We start from the raw sequence: 19,399 nt of genomic DNA on the forward strand, positions 1-19,399 counted from the left end.
CATTATGGAATGGATAAACCACTGTGGAATGTAACCTGGGAGATAAATTTATTTTGGGAAGGGAACAGTCTAGCTCACTTTGTGGTCTTTTTTTTCCTTTTGATTCTGTACTTCTTTGTATCCAAGTGGGCTTTGGCAACAAACACTCCCCTTCTATGCATGCAGGATGTGCCAGGCTTTATAATCCATCCAATGTTCCCAGCTATTCAGCAAACTAAAAGAAAGGGTGAAGGGAATAAGGTCAGAAGAAATGCTTTGTATTGCTAAAATCCTGTTCTTCTGCATATAATTTCAGTATCCAGTTCCTTTAAAATGCAGATGACTTCCCCATCACAAATCTAGTCCACCATAAAAAAAAAAAAAAATTTGAATAGGCCTTACATGGGCTGGTTGATTGTTTATTTTTGGATGAAGATGAAAAAGTGAAGAAAAATGCTTGGTTTCTTTGTGGGAAAAAAAGGCAAGCAAAAACATTTGAATAGTAACTCTCATGGCCAAATAATTTCACACTTATCCAAGTGATCATTGTGGATGAAATCATCAAAAAAGAAACTATATAAACATTGAACATAAACATAAGGAAAAGTGAAAAAAGAATTGCTGTCTCTTTTTTCTCTCTGACTTCTTTGTGGAGATTGAGATTCCTTTTTCTTGGCAAGTCAGATGATTAACTGCTTGTTAATTAAATGGTTGAAAGATATAGTTGAAAAAGGAGTTTGGAATCTGAGACAGCTCAGCATGGAGGAAACCGCCTCTGTGATCAATCTTGTCGGGTTTTGACACCTTAATTAAAAGTTATCTCTGTCAGTGTGAAGGCAGCCCAGTTGCTGGGAAAGTAGACACTAAGCATTTTGTTGTGGTCACTAGGGACAAGTACTGAAGGGATCAGCAGCCACCACTCCTGCTTCCAGCAGGAAGAGAGCAGTGTGGGCAGCGCGATACAGCGGGCTCGGAGCATCGGGACAGATCCGGGCTGGATCGAGGATCTTCCCACCCAAAACATTGCAGCCCTGCCTGAAGTTCCATGTGATCCTGTGCCAGCCATTCTGTCATCCAGCACTTCTGGTCTCTGTCACATCTTTTACCTCTTTTTCTGACATTCAAGCTACGTAGGGTGGCAGTGGTCTCGGTCTGTGCACTCCTTCCCTAGCAGGGGTGTGGTGGTCCAAAGTAGGGTGGAAAAGTCCTCATCACTGGGAAAATGGTGTCTTAAGCGTAGAGAAGTGGAAAAAGTTGATTGCTTATTGGAAGAACATACTTTAGCTTTGTCCAAGTTATTTAACGTGAACTGCCTTTAATGAAATGTCTAAGAAAAAAAAGGAAGACATACTCGTTTGAGGGGGAAAAAAAGTAATTTTCCCCCATGCTGTCCTGTCATGGTTATATAAAAAATAGTATAATTTATTACATCAAACAATGGGGTTTTTTTACTTGGTTGCTGAATCTTTTTTTTTTTTTAAAAAGCTGTAATTTAAGACCCTTTGAGCTTTTTAGCTTTGACTCAATGTTTCATTTGATTTGGAGGAGTTAATTCTTTTGCATCTAATTAAACTTAGGCTGGTTGGACATGAAAAAAAAAAGTTCCACAATGAAAAACTATTTTTTTTTAGAATATGTTGAAATGCAAGATTTCAGCATCATTGGAAACAAGAAGCTTTCAGAAAATTTCACAATGAAATATGCACTATTCCAAAATCCCTCCTGCCTTTTTGTTTTGTTTTTGTTCAGTTTGTTTGTTTTGTAGAAGATTCCCACCAACTGTGGGCTGGATTCAGATATAAAGTTTCTCTCTCTGTCACAGCCCTTTTCAATGAATTTTCTATTCACAAAAACATTGTTCTCATCCGGTTTTGGCTGTATTCTTTGGAAAATGCTTATTTTCCTTGAAGAAGTCAGAGAAAAAAATAAAATCTTTGTCACTTCCACAATTGCTGTCATGGATCCAGTGATGTGCATGACCCTTTACCAATCACTCAGGTTATTGGTAAAGAGAAATGAATTATCTGCTTTGTTCAAGACAGAAAATGAAAAGCAGTTACCAGAAAATCACATCCTGGTAAAGGAAATGAGTCCATCCTAACAAATTTATGAGGGAGAGCTTCATTACACAGCATAAAAAAAGAAAACACATGAAAAGCCTGTTGGACCCCCATCTGTTCATGTGATTCCTTTGATGGGAATCTAACTGAAGGCTGATCAGAGGGAAAATCATTGTTTCTTTTTAAGTAATAATTACAAATGGATATGTATGTTCTTCTGCAATAATTAGCAAGTATATTTTGAATGGAGTACTCTTCAGTAAATAAACCTTCACTAACCAGTAACTGCTGGTAAAGCTGTAGTGTTCTTAAATGGATGTGTCAGCTCAAGAGGGAGTGTTGTAATGCTACTACTTAATATTCATGTTGTTTAGCCTAGAGAGTGCTTGGGCAATTAGAGAAATCTTACTGTATATGAAAGACTTTTGCAAGAAAAGTATAGGTTTGGTTTTTTTCCTCTACTGTTTAGGGCACAAAGCTCAATCCATGGAGAATGAAGGGCTGATGGTAGAAGTGGCTCAAGAATTCCTCCAGTTTTCCTGTGGCCCCTTGCTCGGCCCCAGCTGCTCACTATCTTAGTCATGCTCATCCAAACCCGTGTAGAGGTGGAGCAAATTGCTTCAATGACCCAGGTTTAGAATAATAATAATAATAACAGTTCTCTGCTGAGTAGGAGAAGGGATATGTTAGCCTGAGAAGTTGAAAAGGCCCTGGATCATTGTCTTCTTGAAGGAGACCCAACTCTTTTTTTCAGTGACTCCGCACTTGCGGCAGCAGTGCAAATTACAGAGTCACAAAATCAGTGAGGCTGGAAAAAGCCTTTGACCAGGACCGTTGAGTCTGACCTCTGAATTGCATAATTTTTCACTTTTTTGGGGGTAGGATACTGTGCTCCACTGAGCTTCTGACTCAGTGGCTTCAGTAAGGACTTTGCTGGGCTACCTACTTGTGTCCAGAAGTGTTCCTGGCTTCAGAACTTGGGTTGTGCTGAGGATAAAACAACTGGATGCTGGGACCCAGCCTTGTACATTGCATTGCTGTTGTGACTCTGTTAGACTCAGAAGGAGAGGTTCATGGGTGGTATGGGCCAGTATTTTCCCACAGAAAAGGAAGAAGGACTTTTGAGGATAAAACTGGGAATACATGTCAATAAAAAGTGAAATAATTTTTTTACTCAGTAAAATGGTCCTTGGGAGCATTATGGAGACACAGGGAAGATCTGCCATGAGAGCAAATTCCATGGGTACTACCAGTCTTCGATGTATTTGCCTAATTTTGCATTATGCAAAATTGCAATCTATGCTTGGCATAGATGATTTTTGGTATGTGAACACTACACACACATGATTTGTATTGCCCTCAGCACAGTTGTAAGGTATCACTAATAATTCTGTTTCCTCTCTGATTTTAAAAGTCAGAGTGCAATCCCCTTCTTTTTAATCTGTTCTATTTATCATGCAGATGTTTGCATGTAGTACTGAGCAATAATTTGTAGTTTATTTGTTATCATATAGCTACTAACATTTTAATTATGTAATTAGAGGTGAGCTGGACTACTGAAAGGAAATCCTGAGCCTTACCTGTATGTGTTTCATCTGCCAGAAGCAGTGTCTTTTTATGGCTCTGAATTAATCTTTTTTACTTGTTTTTTTTTTTCCCCTGGAAGCTTTCTTCCAGAGGAAATTTCAAAATCCTGCCCTTCTATTGTGATTGTGAATAGGTTTTGGTTTTGTTTCAATTTCCATGGCAACAGAAAAATTTGTTTTCTGACAGTGTTTGAATACAAAAGTCTAATTTCCCTGGGTTCTTTTGAATATGTCAGTTTACATTTTTTATCCCCTCAAGTGTTTTGAAGCCCTGTCCTTAACCCCTTGACTCCATTTAGTTCTGTGAAATTCTTTCCTTAGTAAGGACAGACAGGTATTTTTCCATACGTTCTTTATTTTTCAGATACAGTTTGATTCAGTGTGGTGATAGCAGAAATACAGCTACATTTTATACTTAGGAGTTCAATCCTTTCCTTAGAGGCATTATTATTTTTTAAATTACTTCTAAGCACTGAACTTACTCCAAATCTAGTTTTTAGGTTTTGGAATATAACCACTTAAATTTTAAAGTCAGGACCTAACTTTCTTAGTTATGATTTGTTTGCATTCATGTATCTTACATCTTTTGACATGTTCATCAGCTAGTCCATGAGTGTGCAGCTACATAATCATTAAACTTTGCACTGAGTCTCCTGTGATTTTGAGCAAAATACTTCAATTAATTCCTGAATAGATGCCAGACATCTGTGGTTTGCAGAGCTTCATCATTAACTGTATGAATGATGAGATCTCATTGTATTTAACATCTGACGTCACCTGTGCCACCTAATTATCTTACTAGAAAGCTTCAAGATCCGTGGTTTACATTCAAGCAGCCTCTAAAGTTTGAATGTGAAAGATTAATAGAAGTCAGGGACATGACATTACTCTTCTGTCCTTTGCCTACCTATTTAGCTCCTTCCACAAGCATCAGTGAAATAAATTCCATTTCTGTGTCCCACCAGCAAGTACTTAATCCATGAATCACACAATGAATGCTGTTGTACCTCTCTGAGCCTGGCCACTTTTCTTGCTTAGTTTGTTTCCAGCTGAGCTGGAGTACATGCATGGCTCTTTAATTGGAGAGGAAGATACTTCTAATAAGTCCTCAAACTTCCCCCTACTCTTTTCCCCTTCTCTGTCAAATCAAGCTATGGCAGCACTCCTAGCACCTGGCTGTGCAGATCTACATCCTGCCTTCCTTTGATAAAGGAGAAAAGAGCCAGCAACCCTGACAACTGAGTTACTGGCAGCAGGATAAAGCCCAGAGTGAATTAATGGGGCAGTACAAACCTTTGAACACTGCTTTGCCACCACAACAATTGTAGAATTAAGGGAAAAACTGAAAAAATGGATCTGCTTGGAATACAGCTTCTGGGGATAGATTGCCTCTTTGGAGGACAGCTGGTACCCACAATAGGCATTTCTAGGTGCTTCCTAACTTTTAGAGAACGTGATGATAGAAGGTAGCTTTCATTTCATTAAGGCATTAATAAGATTTAACTTCCAGCATTGCCTATTTGGGCAGTTATATGCAGTCTTTTTTATTTATAGTCTTTTGCTATATTTATCCATGCCTTTGGTGTAGTTTCTTATTATTAATAGATATTTATATTATATAGACTTTGTTGATGCTGATAAAAATGAGTTTTCTGTTAATGTTGAGATCTGAGCTTAATAATGTACTCTGCACTACTGTTTGAAAATCATGATAAAGCTTCTCTGGAAATTTATTTTTTGCTCTCAGTGAAATATAGCCAGCTTGTATTCATTACCAGCATAGATATTTATAACTATATCTGGTTTGTTTTTCTTAGTTTTTAGATCTTTTATTGCTTTTCTTGCATAGATTATCTGAGAAAACTGCATAGGCTCTAACTTGTGGGAAGAGTCAATCCTTATATCTTAATATGTGCCAAGCAAACCTATCATGATGATCAGATGATTTGAGAGTTGTTTTTCTTTTAGATAAATATTTTTAAGACTGTATCTATTTATGACTTTAGCCCCTTGTGAATGGTTACTGGAGGTCATCTGTTGTTGGTTCAGAAGAATCCCTTAATCATGAAGGAGAGGGAACATGGGTGAAACATAAGGATTTCTTCCTGTGGGAAAGTGAGCAATCATTTTTGTTCTAGATTAGTTCACTAGAAACTGTGAAGCTGTATTGCAGTTCATGCCTTTGTAAACATTTAAAATAACTTCCAATTTCTGAAGGTGTAAAGAAACAGCTGTTTTTTCCAGCATCTATTCCTATTCAGTAAAAAACTATTCCTTTAATGAATATTGGAAAAATATTTACAATATCATGTCAAATGCCAGCAAAAAAAATGAACTGCTTCTTTTGCTGATGTATCTAATGATTTTTGATGCCTCATTTTCATTTCTTGACATATTCAGGTAGGTAGTGTTCAATTCTTAAACCCCAGAATTTTCCCTGTGTGCCAAATGAATGTGCATCTTTAATAAATACTGTAGGTGTTAGAATAATTCAGAATACTTTTTATCAAAGCATCTTTATTTTTTCCTGACCCTTCCATAGAAATATTCTGGCACGCTAGAAAGCTGAAGCTGAGGTGGCTGTGAAAGACAGACAGATGTCCTGCTCTCAGCAACACAAATCTATGGACTTCAAATGGACCTGGACTGAAAGAAAAGCAGAATGTACAGCCCAGTCTGAGCCCTCTGGCAGGACGAGGGGGAAGGACTTCTCCCAGGCTGGGAATGAGCTGTGTGTTTGTTCTTTGGAGGTCACTGGTGAGCAAAGGCATCTGTGTGGTTCCCAGCAGGGGAGGTCTCAGCTGAAAGCTGGTGGGAAGGTTTGGGGAGCCCAGGACAGAGCCTCTGCCAGGCCAGAGCTGCGAGGAGGGCAAGGTGCAAGGGCAGAGGTCCTGGAGTGAGGTGATGGAGAGAGCTGTTCAAGCACTCCCTCCTCTGTGCCTCCTCAAAGTGACATGTGTAGTCTGGAGCCAGAGTGGTAGCAGGAGTTAATTGTCTCCATGGACAAGAAAATCGATTTGCAATTATTTCACAAACTGCAGTGTTTTCAGAACTTTTCTTGTTAGCTGCTGTCTACAGTAGAAAACATGCTTGACTTTCACTATTGGTACAAAAACCACCACAGATTTACAAATTAAACCAAGAGGGGTGAGGAGCCCAAGTAGCCACAGATTTGCACATTTTAATAATCCCTATCCTATGGACCACTCCAGTCCTTCTGTGTCTGATCCCTGTGGATAGGAAGTGTTTGTAAATTTGGTTTTGAAAAGGTCCTGTGTTCTAGGCCATCATGTTTTCTGCATCTTGTCTCAACAGAGGAGAGCATTAAAGCTGTCCCACAGGACATGTTGACCTTTCCAGGGGAAGGGCGTTATGGCTTACTGTAATACTGTCTGGAAAACAAAACCAGATCTACTACACTTCTATATCTCTCCTTTAATGTAATTTGTCTCTAAATAATTTAAAGGTTTTTTTTTTCTGTCTTTTTTCTTTTTTTTTCTTTCCTGAGAGAGTGTGGATAGTAGCACTCTATAAGCATTAGAAAAATACAGTTTTTGTTTACTTTGTTACTTTGTGACAGCTGGCTTTGACAAAACCATGGATTGATTTTATCTGGTCAGCAAATTATTTTCATTCATCTGCAGCCCCGGAAACCTGCTTGGGTCTTGGAAATGCATCTGGTCCCAGTTTCAAATTTAATTGTCTCATTTTTATTTGACATGAGTGAGCATGGATATTTAGATCATAATTTCATTTCTGTGCATCACAATCCACTTCTCCCAGTCTTCTTCCATCCCCAAAACAAACTTTGTTACTTTTCAACTGTAGCAGTCAGTTCTAAATTTTCTGGAGGGTATTTATGGCACAGAATAACTGTTCAGGGAAACACACCTTCTTCAGTGAGTTCTTGTTTGCGTGCATAAGCTTCCCTTGGAAACACTGATGTTAGATTTAATTCCTGATATTATCAGTGAGCTTCTCTTTGTGTCCAGTGACTGCCATTTTTTGCAAGGTTATTCTGACAGGGTAGATAATAGTAGAGAATGAGGTATTTTACAAGACTTTGCTCTTTGGCAGCCTTTTCCATTAGTTAACACTCATCCCTGTGAGCTTCCCAGAGACTCCTGTTTTTAGAAACAAAATGGTCAAATTAAGCTGCTGTCTAAGCAGTGGTTGGAACATAGTTCTGGTTGACATCTCTGAACATCACAGATGTTGGTCTCAGAAACTGTAAAGGTTCATGACTGGAACGCGTTCATTGGACACCATCATTGTAACCTGATTGATTGTAATTAACTTCTGTCCTCAAAACACAGGCCAGAGACCCCAGCTCTCTTTCCACATGGAAAAAGCAGCTGGTAGCAGACATGCACTAAACAAATGAAACCTTGTTCTGGTCAGAGCCTGAGCTGTGATGAGGTGGTGGCAGAGGAGGAGTCACTGACCTCTCTGGGATCTTTGCTGGATCCTGTCCTGAGCTTACCAGCATTTATCAGCTGTACTGGCTGCTGCATTTCATTTCACTTCAAGACAAGGAATCTCTTTTAAAAACTGTTTCTTTGAGTGCAATTTCTGTTGGAGTGACTGAGAGTCACTGATAAACTGCCTTGGGAATGGCTCCTTAGCCTCAAGAGCAGATATGAGATTCAGCACTAGCTAATGGCAGTCCTTCTCACTCCTCACCTGACACACACCCAGCCTGTGACAAAAAGGAGATAGGAGTATGAGTTAAGAAACTTGGTGAGTTTGGTGATTATAAGTGTATCACACCATGATACAGTTTTTGTTTCTCTGTGGTATTACTGATAGTAACTGCTGTGTCCATTGCTTATCAATATAAGCAGCAAGATATGTTGTTACTAAAGACTCAGCAAAATGGGTATTTTAAGTTTGTTAAACAGGTTGTTTCACTTAATGATATTTGCTTACCTCATTGGATAGAGGAAAATTTTCTTTTGTCTATTTGCTTACATCTGCACTGCAGGACAGACAGATTGCCCTTCTGTAGGGGGAATAAAGGGCAGTGGAGACTTGGTATACATCAGCTTTAAAAATTTTACAGATTAATGTGATTTCTGCAAGAGATTTTGGGCAGTGTTTTTCTACATTCTCTTCAAAAGAGAGCAGAATTATTTTGAGAAAAAAAATACGTTTCAAAAGACTGGAGTGTTTGCTTTTCATCTGAGACATCCAGAATTTTTATTAGCAGCATAAAAATATTTTTAGAGGCACACACCCCTGCATGAAGCTGATTTCTAACTGATATGTCCAAGAATGTACATTAACACCCTGCTCCAGAGGGTCACTGTGCATCATCAAGGAGAATAACTTCAGTTATTATAAGATTGGCTAATATGGCTCAAAGTCATAACAAATCTCTTACTGGATGTGAAACCCAAATACTTTCTTATGTTTTCCTTGGTTTATTGGATAGGAGATGCACTAGTTAAAAATTCTAAACACTTTGAAAATAATGTTTTACAGAGATCTCTTGACTTCTGTGGCCATGAGAGAGAATTTTCTAAGCAGTCTGATGCATTACTCCCCATAACTCTAGTTTGTGACTCTCATCATTTCTTGGTGCTGAGTCAAGCAGGAGATCATAAAATCAGAATAAAAAACTTTTAGCTGTACTGGTGGCTATCTTCACTCACTGGGCAGAGTCTGGACTAAGTGACAAATGCATCTGACTAAAAAATGAATAAAATCTCCCAGAAGATGGCAGTGCACCTATGAGTAGTGTTCTGCCAGCTTGGCCTTCTATAATTTCTAGCTGTTTTGTTTTGTTTTGTTTTGTTTTTTTTCCTAATATTGAAGGCAATAACAAAAAAAGTAAGGACAGCAGCTACAGTGTGTGTGTGTGGATACTGATGGTACTTTTGATCTTGAAATCTGGAGTGAGGTAGCAGTAATTCACAAAGGTCTGTCCTGCAAGGGTGGTGATGGACTGGACACTTTTGGGTAAGTTGAAAAGTTACTCAGCGCTTTGTTACACTCACCAGCACAGCAAAGATCCCCTTTCCTTTGGAATCCTTCAGATAATTCACATACAAAACCCACTGACTACATTCAGAGCTTTAAAAGATGTCTGAGTTCTCAGAGTGTGCTTTCAGAGAAATAGATATTGTAGGATAAGGGTTACTAATAAATGGGATAAATTATGAGGTTTAAAATCTGACCATGTTGCATTTCTGCTCCACTGTTTCTCATCAAAGAATTTCTTCATTCAGATATGGATTGAAAGCATGTGTCCAAAAATACCAAAAAAGTACTACTTCTGTATTAGTTGTAGTCTAAAAGCAATCAGTAATTGCTGTAAGTTTAGGAAAATTTTCAATTCAGTTTCTTAAGCAGGAGTCTAAGTGTGGATTTTTGAACATGTGATCAAACTTGCTTGACTATTTAACCTTTGAAAAATTGATCCAGCACTTACTATTTTATTTTTTTAGAATTAGATATAGGGAATGGCAATGTCTCTTTTTAACAATTCATCTTAATTTACAGCCATAATTTTCAAATAAATCCCAGTAGCTGTTCTATTGTAATCATCTTATGAGCTGTTTGATATGCATATTTACATGAATAAGAAAGTTAGTTTTTGTAATGCACCTGATTGAAGAGATTTTTTAAAGAGTAGAGAAGGAAAAGAGGTTTTAGACACATAGCAATGCTTACATCTAAATTTTGGAAGTAAACTTTACCATCTCCATCTGTCTTATCCAGAATTACTACCAGAAAGCTAAAAAAACATTTAAATATTTATTCTCTGTAGCTTAGTCTGAGAAAAAAGTTATGTTATGGCTCATTTGTAAACATTTATTTAGTTTTTCAAGCAGCAAAAAATAACTAACACTAAAAAATAACAAAATAAAAAAAATAAGTAAAATTGCAGGTGTTTCTTTAACATAAAGAAGAGATGAAAAAACAATTCTGTGCTCTTGTTCTGCAGTCAGATATAATTGCATATGCTTGTCCTACTGCTTAGACACTCTGGATGCTAATTCTACTAAATTAGTTCAAGCTGCATCATTTCCTTTGCACAAAGCATAAAACTAATCAAGAAGTTAAAATTTGGTGCTTTTTTTGGTTTTTTTGGTTTTCTCCTCCTCCAATAAGTCATAAAAACTGCAAGATACTTAGAACTTAAGATAGTTAAGAATTGGATTCTTAATTCTTTTGATGTCTAATCTCCATTTTAAAAGTGTGTTTGTTTTGAGTTTGTTTCCTCATAGAATGTCTTTAGTCTCTTTTAGGGCCCATCTGTGACTGAACCTGTCATGGCCATAATCTCAGTCAAAACCTTCCTTAGCCCTGAAGAGGCCCAGCAGCACCTTCCCATTCAAGTGGCCAGCAGAGCTGTGTTTGATGGCCAAAATCACAATCCATATGTTGTGTGAGGAGGGCAGCAGTGACAGATATGATCCATTCACCAGTAAAACCTGTCGCCAATACCCATCAAATAGTCCATCTTTCACTGCTGGCAGGCATCCTCCTTTGTCAGGAGAGGGCTCACATGAAATCACACACTCCCCTCCCAGTCACCTTTTTAGCATCACTTCCCTGGTGCTTGCACGACTCGCAGCGCTCGCCTGCCTGATGGAGCTTCTGGGTTCTGTGCAGCTGCTCCAACTCTAACTGCTGGCATTTGCTGCTGCCTGTGTGTAATCTGAATATGCTCTGACATGTAAATGATGCTGCTTGCTATTTCCTTGTTCCTACTGTTTAAAATCTCAATAAAACTGAAAAATGTCACTATACAAACTGCAGATATCTCAGCTGACTATTCCACAATAAGGCAAGCTACCTCAGCACAAATAAAATGTTGGCTTTACTTTCTTTGTGTATTTTTCCTTGTGGTTTTTAGTGAATTGTTCATCTTTAACTGCTTGAGGTACACCAAACCTTGTTATTTTGTCTGTAACGTTGTTACTCTGGGCCAAATTCTTGACTCTTTATGAAAGCAAATCTATTTATATTAGGGACAATAAAGACAGTACTAAAAATGAAGGATCACAGCATGGGATTTTCAGGAGGGTCAGTGGCTTACAGAGCATTTTTCTTTAATTTGTTTTGTCAATTGCGTGCAACTTACCAATAAAGCTGCTGTAGTAACTGTAATTAAACCATTAAAACTGTCTTCTGTCGTAGGCTTCATGGTGATTAAGTTTTCCCAGTGTATGTACCTAGCATGCTGAATTTCACCTGATACTTTCTTCTAGAAGTAGCTGTGTAGTGTTGTGTGTTTTGAGGGGTTTACAATTATTTCATATCCAGCCACGTTCTGCCTACCTTGTAGCTGAAATGGATCTGCCTGTCTTTCCCAAGCACTTGAAGGTCAGTTAATAGGACACACTGAAACTGTGTGAACTGTACTGGAGCCTTTCTGACAGTTCAGACACAGCTTTGTGGATAAGACAGGAAAATGGGGGAGTCTTCCTGCAATATTTAACTGTAACTGGTAGCCTGAGGCTTCCAGTGCTCCCCTTGGAAGCAGGAAATCCAAGTCTGACTTTCCCTTCAGCCACAGTAGTTTCAAAAATTAGCTCCCAGGGCAGCCCTCACCTAAAACTCATTCTTCTGTTGAAGACTTGTCAACAGGCAGCAAAAAAAACATGATAGAAAGGATGTTTCGTTGGGACAGTAGGATCACGTAGTCATCTTGAAGGTATTGAAAGTGGCCAACCCTTGACCAGTTTGTATTGGCTTGTCCACAATCCTGCTACAGCCCCTAGTTGTGTTGCAGCCTCTCAGTCTGCTGTTCATATTCTCTCCTTCCACTGCCAACCAAATTCTATGCAATCCACTCCATCCAGTGTCCTGCAAACTTTCTAATTTCTGGTGGTGATAGGAGTTTAGGTGGCCTGAAGATCCTGGAAAGAAAACCATATCCTCAGACTCTTTTCAGCATACAACAGACTCATCCTGAAAACAATCTGGGACCAATACTGGTCCCCTTGATACTCTTCAGTGACATTCTGGAATTGCACACATTTCTGTTATGATTCAAGCCAGAACTCACAGAAAAGAACTGCTTTATGGTTCGAATTTGGCAGATGGCTGCAAACAGAGTCAAGTATGTGCACAGGCTGTATGAGGTATTTTGAATACACTCTCAGACTACAAGTACAGGACCAAACTTCAGTGAGATTCAAAGTGGATTTTGCTAGGGTACTAGCAAAGAGGAACAGAGGAACTTACAGGATCTTTCCTTAAGGAACTTTTCTTACAGAGGAATTGCCTGTGTTTGGGAGCTCTCAAAATGGTTCTTTTGCCTCTTAAGCTGTCCTTTCCACTGAAGGTGCAGACAAGCATCTGCTGTGCCATCTAACCTTGGAAAATACTAACTTTTGTGAGTTAGGTTCTACTTGACAGATAACATATTTCCAGCAGGGTACTGAATTTGGGCCTTTTCCTGTTGAGTTCTTGTCCCAGAAGATCAGTATTTCCATAAAGTGCTACGTCTTCCTCCAGAGGTGTTCAGTGAACTGTAGAGGGAAGAGAAGGCTTGGACACAGCCTACAACATTGCCTGCACCCACCTGTGGCAGATAGGGTGTCTGCCTTTCCAAGGCAGTGATCCAGGCACAGGAGGAGTTGAAGAGCTGCTTTCCTTCCCAAAGCCACGTGTTTCTGGCCCCTGAATAAAGCTTGTGGATAAAGTTCTTCCAAGCCCTGGGCTGCCACGTCACAATGAGTGGTGACAGAATTAGTGGGCTTCATGCCTCCATGGTGTTTTCAGTATGGATTCTGAGGAGTATCCTAAAAAAGAGGTCATGGAGGGAATCATCTATGATGGGCAGAAGAGTCAGACAAGGGATTCAGGCTGAAAGGACCTTGGAAAGGCCATCAAAAAAGGTGAGCTGACTAACTGATGAGTGTGAGTTCAAGCCTCCTGAAGAGCAGTGATGTGAACCAGGCTCAAATTCTCTTCAACCTGGGATTTAACAATCTCAAGCCTAAACATACACACCCAGGGTGAGGATTTAAACATAGGAACAAGGTCTCCTTGTGAAAAACCCGTTGAGAAGCTATGTCACAATACAAAATTTATATCCAGCTTCAGGCAGGGAGAACATTAGGAGCGTGGTGAGGGAAATACCAGTTTCTCACAACTGAGTTTCTCACAGTTGTTTGGGCAGCTTTTCTGCTATGCAAATCTGTTGTGGAGCAAATACAAAGTAAAGCACCTTTCCTTAATCAATACCCAGAAATAGCCATATATATCTTTCTCCTCGGTTGCATTTTCTGATTCATCCTACCAATAAAAACTTATTAACTAATTACAGACTGACATCTATGCATGTTCACATGTTTCTCTAAGAATTGTGGAGCAAGATGCCCAGATTACATAGAAACAATAAAAAATAGAATATTTTTTGTGCTAAATAATGAACCCTACCAGCTGAAAAATAAACCATATGACTTGTCAGGTTAAATACAAGTAGTAGAGAAATAGTATTACGTTTGTGTATAGAGTATTTATTTTATTTTTAATTGCAAGCTAATTTGCTCTACAACACTATCAGGTGAATTATAGGAGGAAGATCTGAATATTTAATATAGTTAGTCAAGTTCAAAGAATGCACAATTAAGCCCATTGCAGACTTGCAATACACTTACATGTCCTTGTTGCCACAGAGGCAATGTAGATAATTCCAGTTTAAGTGACTACAGTGCAGTCCTTTTGTATCTTTGTAGCTCAGTCCTTCAAATGACCGTTTTAGGTCCTTAAGATCTCTTTGGATTTGTCCCTAAATCTTTAGGATTATGTATAACTGTCAAGAGAAGATGATTTTTTCTCTTTTCCCAGTGAATCACCTTCAGGTTGCAGTAAATTGAAGAGCAATTACACTGCAGGAGGAGGGAATAGCGCATTGTTGATGAAGCATTTTTAGTCTGAGCTTCTGCGTATGGGTCTGCATTAAATTACTGCTCTGACAAAGTACCAATCCCATTTCTGGAACCAAAGGTGCTGAATAAGTTTACAATTCCATTTCTCCTCTTTGAGTTGAAAATGGAGAGTTTAAGAAAGGCAGAATATTAGAGTTTTCTGACTGGAATACCCATCATGAAATCCAGGGATGATTTTTATTTTTTATATCTATTATATATTTGCATATCCTTATACATATACACATACATTTATATGTACATATACACAACATTTATATATATATTTGCATGAGTGTATTATATTTAATTGACTTAGTAAATGCACATAGAATAAGCTTCTACTCTTAAGAACTTTTAAATTATTTCTCTGAAATTAATATAAATGGCTTGGTGGAAGAAAGTTGTCAGAAAATTCTTCATTGAGTATGAACTGTAGAATTCTTCATGACCTAAAAGAAATTCTGCAGCAGAGCTAGGAATGAACTTGGTGAGGGTCAAGCTCCAAAAGAGTCTTATAGATATTTTTTCCCCAGCTGCTTTTTCTATTTTCAATTTTTTTTTAATATATATAGCATAATCTTTTCTATCATAGCTTTATACACCTTTGGATGTGAAGAGAAAGAAGTCCCTTACATTCATTAATGATGCCTCAATAGATGCCATTCTGTATTTGCAAGAAAAGTGTACCAATTGTTCAGGGTTGGTTTGATTAAAAAAAGAGCAGAGAAAGGTCTGTGACAACCTGGAACAATGAACCCCATCTAAGTGGGCCATTGATACAGATTTTGTGCACATGCTGGCCTTGAGCCAAAGCTGCTGTTTCTAAGGGTATTTGATTGGCATCACCCCGGGAAACACTTTCTCTCTTCTTCACTGAGTCTTGGATTATATCAGCCATTGACTCCCAGAAACGTTCAAAGGATTTTTGTAAGCATCCAAAGCTATTTTTATGGCTCCATTCTAGGAAGATGGAAAAAATAGGGGAGGTAAGGCAGATGAGATCCTCTTCTATCACTGAAACCCCTGCAGTATCCTGTTGCAGGAGGGAATCCTTATCTCTGAGAGGATTACTGGCTAACTTTTATCAAATATTCCCTGTCTGTGACCTTGGACAGAAGTTAGAAGACAAGGACCTGCTATTTTATGAGGTGAGACAAGTCAGATTTTCTTGCCCTTTCCCTGCAAAGTTGCCTAAGAGAAGCTGTGGTGACAGCTAACAGCAGAAGATAAGCAAGCAATTGACTAGTGTTTTCAGGAATACCAGGAATGCAGAGGCTGCTTTTCCTTTAATCTCCCAAATTCTGCTGGCATTTCTTAGTGGTAGATGTAGAAAACTGCACAGAAGGACAAATGGGGAATGAAATATTTCAGCAGCGTTATCAAGGCGGTTTCTGTAAAGCAGTCCCTAAGTCCTGCCCAAAGATGTTCCAGCAGGTGTGAGTGGATGCACCAGGCACATTTACCTGTGACTGACATCAGACACATCACTCATATGCTGCCCACGAGATGAAGAACAACACACAGCAACCAAAACTACTGAGGTCTGCAGCTCATGCCTTTGGTACGTGCAGGCAGGGTTGAGAGGAAAATGTCTATTCCTGCTGTATCACAGAAGCTGCTCCAGCCCAACACAACCCACTTTACATTTCCTGTGTGTGTCCTATATTGCTTGAATATACTTTCACCAGTACTGTCAAATTCCTGCGTGAGTTTTGAGATAAGTGGTATCTGATACAAAATAACCATGGCGGTAAACTTACTGCATCTTATTTAATTAGCACGACATTAGTTAGCAGGAGGGTTTCAACCACAGGACATACCGGGATGCAGGCATGTCTTTCACCATTAGCGCTTCCTGGGGAATTGCTTTCTCTGTTTCACAGGATTCAGTTCCCTTTGTAACACATCTTATCTCTGTTAGCACCACCCTTCTGTTCACCTTGGTGTCAATGCACTCGGTTAACAGCAACTGCGAAGTGTCTGAAGCTGACTTTATAAAGATGTTGCAAAAGAGAGTGTAAAATGCCTTACAAGTTAGTTAACATTCTTTAGCAAAAATGTTCTCCTACTGGTTACCTCAGTGATTCAAAGTCATCCCTGTCAGGTGCTTTTTCTACTTTCTTACTTATCTCTGCTTGAAAAGAATTCCTGTGCAAAAAGCACAGGGCAAGTGAGTAGTGTTCAGTGTGCTGCTGAGACTGCTGCTGGAGGCAGTATGTGACCTGCAGCATCACTGCAAAGAGGCACTGCTTTTAACTTCCCTCAAATTATAAGAGGGAACAATAATATTTTCCTGCCTCACTGTGGTGTCAGAAGAGAAAATTAATTACTGCAAAAGATGCTGAGCTCTTCTAATTAAGAGTTCAGTAAAGAAGAAATATAATTAACTAGCTTTTATAAAATGCTTGAAGTTCTAGGGTGATTCAGTGGTTGTATTTAAAATAATCTTTGCTGTCTTCTGAAAATGATGCCTCTGACAATGCAATCATTCCTCAGATCTTTGTGCACATGCTTACAAGTAAGTACACAGGCAGTTCCTTTCAAGTTATTTGGAATATTTGTATTTGTGAAAAACATAATTCTTCTTTGATATTTTACAAATACAGTCACTTGTACATTTATAAATGCATTTATTAAATCAAAATAATACCATTATCGATTATATTTATTACTTGAAGCAAGCTAAATTTTAAGAATGCTTTAAAACATTATGAACATCTTCTCCCATTGCCTCACGCATTTATCAGTTTTTAACGGAATACTTTTGGCATGGGAAATGTAGATTGCTCCAAGACATGAGGGTTATTGATATTTATTTGTATTGCAAAAGTTTTGGGAGTTCTTTTTTTGGAGACAAAACCTCTTTGACCTAAGCAATTGTAAGGTTAGCACAAATTGCATTCTGTGCTCCTGTGTGCAGAATATGTTTGTTTAACTAGTGAAAAGTGGGCAATAGGCAGAAATTCTGAAGGTGACTGAAAGAAGCTCAAGAAACTGAAAAGGAATCAGGTCTGATACATACCTTCAGCGATAAATTTCCATTGACCCTGCTACTGTAAAGACTTCAAATTTGGGAAGGAGCCAGCTTAGCACAGCTATATGTTATGTCCAAGAGTGACCCAAAATCATGGATCCCTTCTAAAAAATCTTTATTCTATCATGCTTGAGTATGTCCCTCTGGAAAGAGATGCAGGATGGAACATTTGCTACATCTGTGTTGCACAGGAATGTGTGATATTGTGCCTGCAGCCACAATCTGTTCATCTGAGAATGATGTGGGGTGTGGGGTGATTCACTGTGGTACCAGGATATCTTTTCCATCAGTGGTGTCTGCATCCATTGCTGGTCTCAGCCATGCACCATGTCTAAGGGGCTGCAAAGCAGATTTATGTATGATTTATGGCTGTCACTGAGTGCCTTTTCATCTTAGAGTCACAGCATCCTTTAGGGTGGAGAAGACCTCTGAGTCCCTCAAGTCCAGCGGTTAACCTGACACTGCCAAGTCCACCACTAAACCGTGTCCCTAAGTGCCACATCTACATGTCTTTTAAATACCACTGGGGTGGTGACTCTGCTTCCCTGGGCAGCCTGTTCCAGTACTTGACTGACCTTGCAGTGAAGAGATTCTCCCAGTAATATCCAATATAAACCTACCCTGGGACATCTTGAGGGTGTTTCCTCCTGTCTTATCATTTGTTATTCGGGAGAAGAGACTGACCCCAACCTGGTTACAGCCTCCTTTCTGGCAGTTCTGGAGAGTGGTAAAAGGTCATTCCTGAGCCTCTTTTTCTCCAGGCTGAGCACCTCCAACTCCCTCAACTACTCCTCATGAGACCTTCATTAAGTTTGCTGCCTTTTTCCCATAAAATTTCAGGCTCATGAAGACCTGGGCAACAAAAGGCCTTGGAGCAGCATTGCAGAGAGGTTCTAGGTGGCAGAGGAGTGAAATTTTGGTTCCCCTAGGAGAGAAACCACTTCAGGAGAAGTGATAAAAGACATCAAATGATGTAATATAAATGCTAGTTTAGGGGACTGTTGACCATCTTTCAGCATACGAAGAGGGACTACAGACCATCTGTGTGCATCCCTTTACTACCACTTTAATTGCCTCTTTTGACTTTCATAGCCTGCAGTAATTAAAAAGAGTGAAATAATTTTCTTTATAAAAGTAATTATGGAATTGGTTCCAAAGTATAATGCCATGCTTCTTTCTGCTGTTAGATGCCAACATCGCTAATTTTTATCTTCAAAATATTTTGAAATTTTACATTAACAGAGTCAACAGACTTCTTTTATTCATTTCTTGCAAGGGAGTCAAGTTTGGCCAGTGTGTCCCATGCTTTTTAAAATCATATTTTAGTTTTAAAATAAGTATTTGGACCATCTGGCTCATAAACAGTAGGCAAATAATACTTCTGCATGAATGATTATGTAACATAACCTCATGTAATTGTAGCATGACCAGTTAACTGAAAATTGCTTTCCATTCAGGATTCACTTTGTGTTAGCCAATGATAAATACTTATTTCATCTGTCTCATTTGACATTATACACTTTCAACATGCAAACACCTTGCTGACTTTAAAAAACAAAGCCATTATTTTCTATTCCACTTTTCAATGGTCCTTTCTAGTGTTCATTCTCCTGTTTTGTTAGCACTGCTTTACTTTTGAATTGCACTTATTCATTGAGGAGACAGCACATTTTATCTATGCTTCTTTATTTCCTTAAAGATTCCTCCTTATTTGATATATAATAGAAGAACTGAAGTTCCTTCAAAACAACTTTGACTGAATGGTTGTGGAGCAGATGCTATAACCTGAAAAGGTGCATTGTGTTGTCAAACCTGAAAAGTTCATGTTATTGCCTGGCAATGGGGAAA

This window comes from Parus major, chromosome 3, assembly GCF_001522545.3.
Source record: "Parus major isolate Abel chromosome 3, Parus_major1.1, whole genome shotgun sequence".
Taxonomy (NCBI): domain Eukaryota; kingdom Metazoa; phylum Chordata; class Aves; order Passeriformes; family Paridae; genus Parus; species Parus major.